Below are 8831 nucleotides of genomic sequence, written 5' to 3'. Positions count from 1 at the left end.
TGACAGTTTCCTCCTTTATGATTTTCTTCTCCTTGCTCTGGATAATTGCTCAGAATAAATACTTTCAAGCCCTGACCAGGTGAGATGACCCCAGGAGATACAGGAGAAGCAACTGACTGGGCTAGAGGCAGAAGACCTGAGTTCTTTTTCTTAGTTTTGCCTCCATCTCACAGTAGATCTCTAGCAACTCACTGAATCTCTGCTAACCTCGGTTTCTTCCTGTGCAAATGAGGCTGTAGGGCAAGGTTCCTCTCAAGGTCTCATCAGCTTGGTGGCCAAGCAGTGACCTTCTGTTCAGCAGCTTTCCAGCCCCACTCCCTGGCGCCTGAACTCCATCTCCTGCCTTATATGGGAGGCTCCAGCAGTGCCACCTTTCACACAGAGGTGCCACTGACACTAATGGACAACAGAGGGCTTTTATTCCGCCCCACAACTGCTCTATTTGGGGGCTGCTATCAGCCATCTCACATCTCGGATTTGCCTTTGTTATCTAAATGGCCTCTTTGGGGCTAGAAAGCAGATGCTCTGAGCCATCAAGGAGAGCTGTCTCTGCCTAGGTTTGAAGTGGGTTTCTCTGAATAATCCTGTCACTCAAACACCTGGGTGGCTCCTACATTGAGCCTACAGATGGTTAGGACATCTGCCGGTGGAAGGACTGCAGTCACAGGCCTAATGTTCAACTATATAAAGATGACATGCACAAATCCATAATCAGGACATGGTGTGTGCTTGTGTGAACACATGTGTGTGTGTGTGTGTGTGTGTGTGTGTGTGTGTGCACGCACTACCTTTTACTAAGCACTCCTTGTGTGCCTGCCAGAATACTTAATGCTTTATGTGGGATACATCGTCTAGTCCTCTAACAATCTTAAGAACTATGTATTATTAACCCCATTTTACAGATAGGGAAAACTGGGACTGAGAGAGAGACAGCAACTTGCAAACTCATTTACAATAGACCAGTTTGGTTTTGAGATATTGAGTCAAACGGTATACACAAACTTTCCCCATCTATATCAAGCCTGTGCCCTTTGTTTTGCTTTTGGCAAGGATATAACAGGTCACCCAAGACACCCCAGTGTATACTGTACAAGGATGAAGTTCATTGCTGACGTCTCTTGATTCTTCCCCATCCTGCTCCCCACCACCTGCCCAACCACAACCAAAATTTGACTATTCCACTCCCTTTCTTCACCAGATATTTGTTTAAATAAATAAAAACCTTCTTGTTGTCAGTATTTGCCAAGTTGTGGCAGTTGGGTGGGGGAGACAAGGGCCAGGGCTGAAGAGATGAGGTACAACATCAATGTTTACATGTCATTTAAAATATGGTCTATGCCTGTGTCAGAAGTCTGTACAAATCTCTGAATCAATTTTGTTGATTCGGGCACTTTTTGGAGGATAACCAACATATCTTGAAATATGGGGCTAGGAAACAATTTCACTGGGGTTCATTTTTCCGCGACAGGTTCCACCTTATCTCCAGTGCCTCCGTTCCGAAAATCATAAGCATATGTCCTGCTGCTGTTGAGAATAAATTTGTTGAGACAACAAGCTGGCATAGACAAGGGCAGGGTGCAAAACAGGAAACCATTGCAAATGCTTCCATATTCCTCCAGGAGACAAATTACTTTACATTTTTCACGAGGAAAAACTATAGAAGTTAGTATTTTATTTCCTAGACCTATAAAAGCCTAACTGGTGCCCATATGTCATACTGTAAGATTTCTTCCAGCCCTTTCAAGAGTGATGCAAGATTAGGATGGGGGAAGAAAGAATAATTGAGCTCTCCTATGGGTGAGATGACTCCATATGAAAATATACAGACTCCATTTCTAAACCGTTTGAGTATCACATTGACTTTTTCTTGATTCTCTTTCAGTCCTCTCTCATCCTCACAACCAAAACCCCGCCAAGCCTTTGCACCCTCCTCCACAATATAAAAGCCACAAATCACATTTTTGTGAGCCTTAAGATTATTCTAGAACTCTTGGTTAGTTTTGTAACATCCCAGAAGAAGGTACACATAAGCTTTTTAAGAGGACAAAAGAAATAAGAAATTCATTATTAGTGAATACAAAGAACTTTTCTGGGAAAGTGCAATGAACAGAATGTGTGTGTGTCTTCCCCTCAGATTCTTATGTTGAAATCTGCACCTCCACAGTGGTAGTATTAGGGGATGGGGCTTTTCTTAGATGAAGGTGCAAAGCCTTCTCCATGAAGGTGGAACCCTGATGAATGGAATTAGTCCCTTATAAAAGAGGTCTTAGAGAGTTAAGGACACAGCTAGAAGGCGCCATCTATGAACCAGGAAGTCGGTTCTCACCAGACACTGAAACTGCTGGTAACCTGATCTTGAACATCCAGTCTCCAGAGCTATGAAAAATAAATTTTTATTGTTTAGTAGCCACCAGTCTATGGTATTTTATAATAGAAGCTCAAATGGACTAAGATAGAGGGGAGGGATTTTTGTCAATTTTCTTCACTCTACATCTCCAACATCTAAGAAAAAGCCAGGCACATTCTTGGTGCTCAATAAATATTTGTTGAATTAATAAATAAATAAATTATAGTGGACATTTGTATTTGTTGCCTGTCTGCATTCATTCCTTTCTTTCTGCTAAGAGCACCCTAAGCCTTATTTGGGGAACCTCTCTTTTCCCACCCTTAGTGCACATGGCTCAGGTACAACTGATCCATCCCCAGCTGCAAGGCAGAGCGCATGTCTCAGGTCTGAGCCACGGGCCACTGTGATTGGTTAAGAGACGGTACATGATTCAGTGAAAGTCCAATGAGGGCCAATCTCCAGTTCTGATGGGAACTCTGGGGATATGGAGTTATTTCCCACTGGAACTGCTATCCCTAAGGACAGTATAAGCCAGGAGCTTTTAGGGTTCACCTCATAGACAGATCCTTTCTAGGAGTCAACACAATACAGAAAAAAGCAAAGCCAGAGATGGAGATAAAGTGAGAGTTCAATGTATGTTGTTTAACCCTTGCATTTAACTGTATCTGGGACCCAAAATCCTTTGGAGTTTTTAAGTTATATGACCCAATAAACCCCCTAAAGCCAAATGAGTTTCTGAAAATCTAATGTTTAAAAATAATAATAAAATTAACAAATGAATTAGGGAAATGTCAATGATTTTACCATTGTTTCTCTTAAAGTGTGTTAGTACTTGACTAATACTAGTCAAGAATAAGACCGCTGTTTCAAAGAGACCCCAAAATACCACAGCGTAAAGAAGATGGACATCTTTCCCCCATGCAGAAATCTGGGAGGCAATACAGGGCTTTAATTGTGGCTTAACTAGGACTCGATCTTGCTACTTTGTCATCCTCAAAATGCAGTTTCTCTTTCATGACCCAAGAGGGCAGTTCAAGTTCCTGCTATCAGGTGTCTTCCTGCCAGCTGTAAGGGAAAGGGGAGGAAGAGGCAGATGTGTACAGATAAAAGTCATCATCAACTTGGAGAAAGGTGCAGGTGGGTGGATCAGAAGAGAAATCAAAAATAATCCTTCTTTCCTCTCTCTCGTTTTCTTTCTCCAAGCATTTATTGAGCACTCACTATATACCAGGTACTACGATGAGTGCAGGGAATATAACATAAAATAAGGCTGACTCAGTCCATACCTTACTGGAGCTTATACTTCTGAGTAAGTGTATTAGTCTGTTTTCACATAAAGACATACCTGAGACTGGGTAATTTATAAAGAAAAAGAGGTTTAATGGACTCAAAGTTCCACCTGGTGGGGAAGGCCTCACAATCATCGCGGAAGATGATAGGCACAACTTACATCACAGTAGGCAAGAGAAAGAATGAGAACCAAGCGAAAGGGGTTTCCCCTTATAAAACCATCAGATCTTGTGAGACTTATTGATGACCATGAGAACAGTATGAGGGAAACCACCCCCATGATTCAATTATCTCCCACTGGGTCCCTCCCACAACACATGGGAATTATGGGAACTACAATTCAAGATGGGATTTGGATGAGGACACAGCCAAACCATATCAGTAAGTTATTTTAAAATATCAGAGGTCCGATTTTAGATAGTGGCAGCTTCTAGGGAAAGATCTGGGCTTTTCTCTTTTATAAGATTTAGAAAACTCAGTCACTCCCAACTACTAAGACCTAGTGGCTTTCAGTCTTCTGTCCCAGTGGCTACCAAAGCAGCAAAAGATCTGCTACCTCCATTTCCATTTTGTGTTGTACAGTCCCACGCATACACAGTTATGCACCATATAACAACATTCCAGTCAACACTCAACCACATACATAACAATGGCCCCATAAGATTATAATACTGTATTTTTACTGTACTTGTTTAATATTTAGATACACAAACACCATTGTGTTACAATGGTCACAATATTCAGTACAGTTACATGCTGTACAGATTTGTAACTAAGAGAATTAGGCTATACCAGCTAGGATGTGTGGGTTCACTCTGTGATGTTTATACAGCAACAAAATCATATAACAACACATTTCTCAGAACATATTCCCATCACGAAGTAATGCATGACTATATTAATTTTCTCTGTCATGTGTATGTGATAAATCTTTTATCTTTATACTGTTAAAAACTGTCTCTTTTCAAAGGAATTTCAGAAAATTGCAGGATGCAAGAGTTTTTTTTGTCTACAAAATGGAGCTAATGATGCTTCCTACTGCATAATATGTTGTGAAAATTAAATGAGATTATATATGTAAACTTCTAAGCATAGTAAATATGTTGACTCTTTCTAAAATCATTTTTATTATATTTTCTGATCAGAGATCATTATTTCTCTCTCCCTAATTCTATTTAGGGCACCTGGAAGAGAAGGTGTCTGGATTTTTTTCCAATGAGTACATATTACTTTTATGTTTAACAATTTAATATGCAAGAATAATAGCTTTTTGTGCTTTTTTTTTTTTTTTTTTTTTGAGACGGAGTCTCGCTCTGTCGCCCGGGGTTGGAGTGCAGTGGCCGGATCTCAGCTCACTGCAAGCTCCGCCTCCCGGGTTTATGCCATTCTCCTGCCTCAGCCTCCCGAGTAGTTGGGACTACAGGCGCCCGCCACCTCGCCCGGCTAGTTTTTTTGTATTTTTTAGTAGAGACGGGGTTTCACAGTGTTAGCCAGGATGGTCTCGATCTCCTGACCTCGTGATCCGCCCGTCTCGGCCTCCCAAAGTGCTGGGATTACAGGCTTGAGCCACCGCGCCCGGCCCAACTTTTTGTGTTTTAAAAAAGGAAACAGCTCATTATAAAGTAAGCAATGAAGAAAAGTAATAAGAATTTTTAGTAATAACCCCAAATGATTAGTATAGATGAATATTTGACATCTTTCTAAGTAGATATATAGATTACAATGCTTTCAGTTTCAAAAATATATGTAAAATCCAAATAGAATTGCTTTAGCACATGGAAATGTGTTGATTTTTGTAATCGACATCCAGAGACAGAGTGATCTTCAGGGTTAGCCTCATCCAGCTTCTAGTCATTGTGTATGGGGCAAAAGTCTTCACTTGCAAAATGTCTGTAGCAGCTCCATGTTTTGCACCTTTAAACCGACAAGTCCAGAGGGAGAGAGGGAGTTTCCTATGGTGAACTTCTCTTAAAAGCTTGGAAGCTCCTTCTTCAGAAGTCTCCACCAAGCCTTCCTTCATGTTTCACTAACCTGAGCTGGGTCACAAGCCCATTCCAGATTCTACTGCAGGAATATGCCACACCCTGGTTGGTTTTGACCTGAGTTTTCCGGGATAAGGGATTATCTTCAGCCCAATCATTCCACCCTGGCCCGGGAGCTGGGTTCACAGTCCCCTGAAGTACTTAGGTTGCCTCGCAGAGAGACAGAAATCTGAATGAAAATTCAGTTACTATTTAGAAAGGTGAGGAGAGGAAAGGGAAATGTATACTGCATTAGTCCATTCTCACCCTGCTGTGAAGAAATACCCAAGACTGGGTAATTTATAAAGAAAAGAAGTTTAATTAGCTCACAGTTCTGCATGGCTGGGGAGGCCTCAGGAAACTTACAATCATGGCGGAAGGCACCTCTTCACAGGGCGGCAGGAGAGAGAATGAGTGTCAAGTGAAGGGCAAAGCCCCTTATAAAACCATCAGATATTTTGAGAACTCACTCACTATCATGAGAATAGCATGGGGGAAATCACCCCCATGATTCAAGTATCTCCACCTGATCCCTTCCTTGACATATGGAGATTTTAAAATTCAAGGAGAGATTTGGGTGGGGACGCAGAACCAAGCCATGTCATATGCTAAAGAGAGATTGAAAGAGAAACAGACATAGATAGGCAAAAATATTTTTACACAAATATGAGCATATTATGCACACTGTTCAAAAAACTAATGAATTTAATGTTACTTGAATTGAACACTGGAAAAGTAAAACTAACATAAAACAGAAAAATTGCTGCCCTTTCGTTAATTATCCTTTAGCACAGGAGATACTATTTGCTCAAAATTCCTTCTTGGGGAAATAAGGTTAAGAAGAGATGCTATGAAAAATGTTAAAAGGTTGGAGTCATTTTTTTTTTTAGCAACATGTTTCAGTTTTAGACAATATCGAATGACTCACACATCGGAAAGATGAGTAAATCTTTAGACTTGTACTTCCTCCCATCTCCCCCATCCCTCACTTCCCAATTTTGGCTCTAATATTATTTTTACATTATCATTGTTTATAATATTCACATTCTGTTGTGGAAACATTAATCTCATAATTGTTTAATACCATCAGTTCCATGTTCAAATGAATTATGTGTTCCTAATAAGTCTTTTTTATCCCAGACTATATATTTCCAAATATTTTACTTCTGTTTATCTCTAAATTGACTGTTTCATCACTGAACAATTCCTCTCAAGGAGGACTCATGAGTGTGTGTTCCCTGAGTGCTGTTGTGGGCCAGAATATTTATTTGTGACTTTTCTACTTAAACTCATTCTGGATGGGTGAAATATTTTTGAGTCACACTTTCCCTTGGAAATCCTAGGTGGTGCTTTATTATATCTTGGCATGCAATATTGATTATTAGTGTCAAAGGCAACTCTAACTGGCTTCCTTTACTTTTTATGTCCTATGCCAAAATGCTTTTTTAAAAAAGTCCTTGAAGTTTGATAAGTTAATGGGGATATGTCTCAGTGCTGATCATTTAGTATTTGTTTTTCTTGGGTCATAGTGTGCTCTTTCAATCTGCAGATTCGTTTCTGCATTTGTCAGAGCAATTTTTTTGGTTTTATAGCTTTGAATATTTTGTCTGTCCTATTTGGAGATTCTTTACAAACAGGCTTAACAACTAGGCTCAAATTGCTTTGTGCTTTTCACATACAATCACTATCTTTATCTTAAGCATTTTTTCTGTCTGTAAGCTTATTTTGAGCTGTGTCTATTTAGTTTTTTTTTTTTGACGATTTTTATCTATTTATCCATTCTATAATAATGTCATTTTGAATGAAAACACTTGGACACAGTGGGGGAACATCACACACCCGGGCCTGTCAGGGGGTAGGGGGCTGGGGGAGGGATAGCATTAGGAGAAACACCTAATGTAAATGATGAGTTGATGGGTGCAGCAAACCAACATGGCACATATATACCTATGTATCAAACCTGCACATTGTGCACATGTACCCTAGAATTAAAGTATCATTTAAAAAAATAAAAATAATATTGTTTTGGTCTTTAATTTGTTTCTATAGGACAGTAGAAAATCACTTTTCCAGGTCATTCTCTTGTTTCATTTCCTCTTTGGGACCCACCATGTTGAATTCATATTCTTATTAACCTGTTCTATAACCTAAAGCATTTAGGGAAAACAATATGCTCTGCTAATTTGTTTTTTTTTTTCTGATTTATAGCTTTTGATTCGATTTTTCAATAGTTTGGTAATTCAAGGCTTCCAAAGTGAGCACAGAGTTAGAAACTACTTTCCTAAAATCTCTTTCCTTTCTTTGTCTTCCCTTTTTTGAAGTCTATGATGTTAGGTTGCTCCCATTTCTTGTGTTCTTGCTGTTGCTGTTTTTTGTTTCTTTTTTTTTGTTATTGTTGATTTTTATTATTTTTATTCATATTTTAGATGTTGGGGGAGGAGAGTCTCTATTTTTCCTCTATTCTGCCATCCTTCTTCAGAAGTCTATATTGTTTATATTTATTTTCATTTGTTTAAGCCAGGAAAAAGTGACCTCCATTTTTTAAAAAAAGAATCAATGAGATCATGTATGTAAGGTTAATTAAAACCTTTAAAATACTATGCAAACATTATTTTTAAAAGATAAAATCATAGAATTTTAAAGATTGGACTAAACCTAGGGACTTGTGTTTTAACCCCATACTCAACTCAGAAATCCACTGCAGCATTTCTGATGGTGGCTTCTGCTGCTCTCTGTGATGGGGAACTTGCTCCTTGGCAGAGTATATCATTTAGTAAATGCGCAGCTCTTGCAGTTCGTAATTATCTATTGTAAGGCCAAATGTGCTTTCTGGAACTTTCTGGAACTTTAGCCATAATTTCCAGTTCAGCCCGACTTAGTAGGTGATACAATGATCATATTCAAAGTTGTCACGATGTAGAGACACTGGCATCCTGAAGAGAAAAAATAAAAACTAAAATATTCAGTGTGTTTGTATAGGAACCATACAGATTACAATAATTTGTGTGAACTGTTTTCTTTTTTTAATGATAAATATTTTTTTTGCATTGTCTGATGAGTTCCTTTTATTTTATTTATTTATTTATTTATTTTTATTATACTTTAAGTTCTAGGGTACATGTGCATAACGTGCAGGTTTGTTACATATGTATACTTGTGCCATGTTGGTGTGC

The 8831-nt window shown here is 39.0% G+C and overlaps 1 long non-coding RNA gene across 1 annotated transcript in view; it reads right to left on the bottom strand.

The window, feature by feature from the left end:
- Positions 1-7414: 7414 nt before the first annotated feature.
- Positions 7415-8831, bottom strand: part of LOC105523775 — a 47059-nt gene continuing 45642 nt past the window's right edge. Inside the window, exon 3 of the long non-coding RNA XR_001003643.1 lies at positions 7415-8591. This is a non-coding gene — a long non-coding RNA (uncharacterized LOC105523775). The remainder of the gene's footprint in view (positions 8592-8831) is intronic.

This window comes from Colobus angolensis, unplaced genomic scaffold, assembly GCF_000951035.1.
Source record: "Colobus angolensis palliatus isolate OR3802 unplaced genomic scaffold, Cang.pa_1.0 Scaffold473, whole genome shotgun sequence".
Lineage (NCBI taxonomy): Eukaryota > Metazoa > Chordata > Mammalia > Primates > Cercopithecidae > Colobus > Colobus angolensis.
Note: the sequence above shows the minus strand (reverse complement) of the source record. Positions and strands in the feature narration are given on the sequence as shown.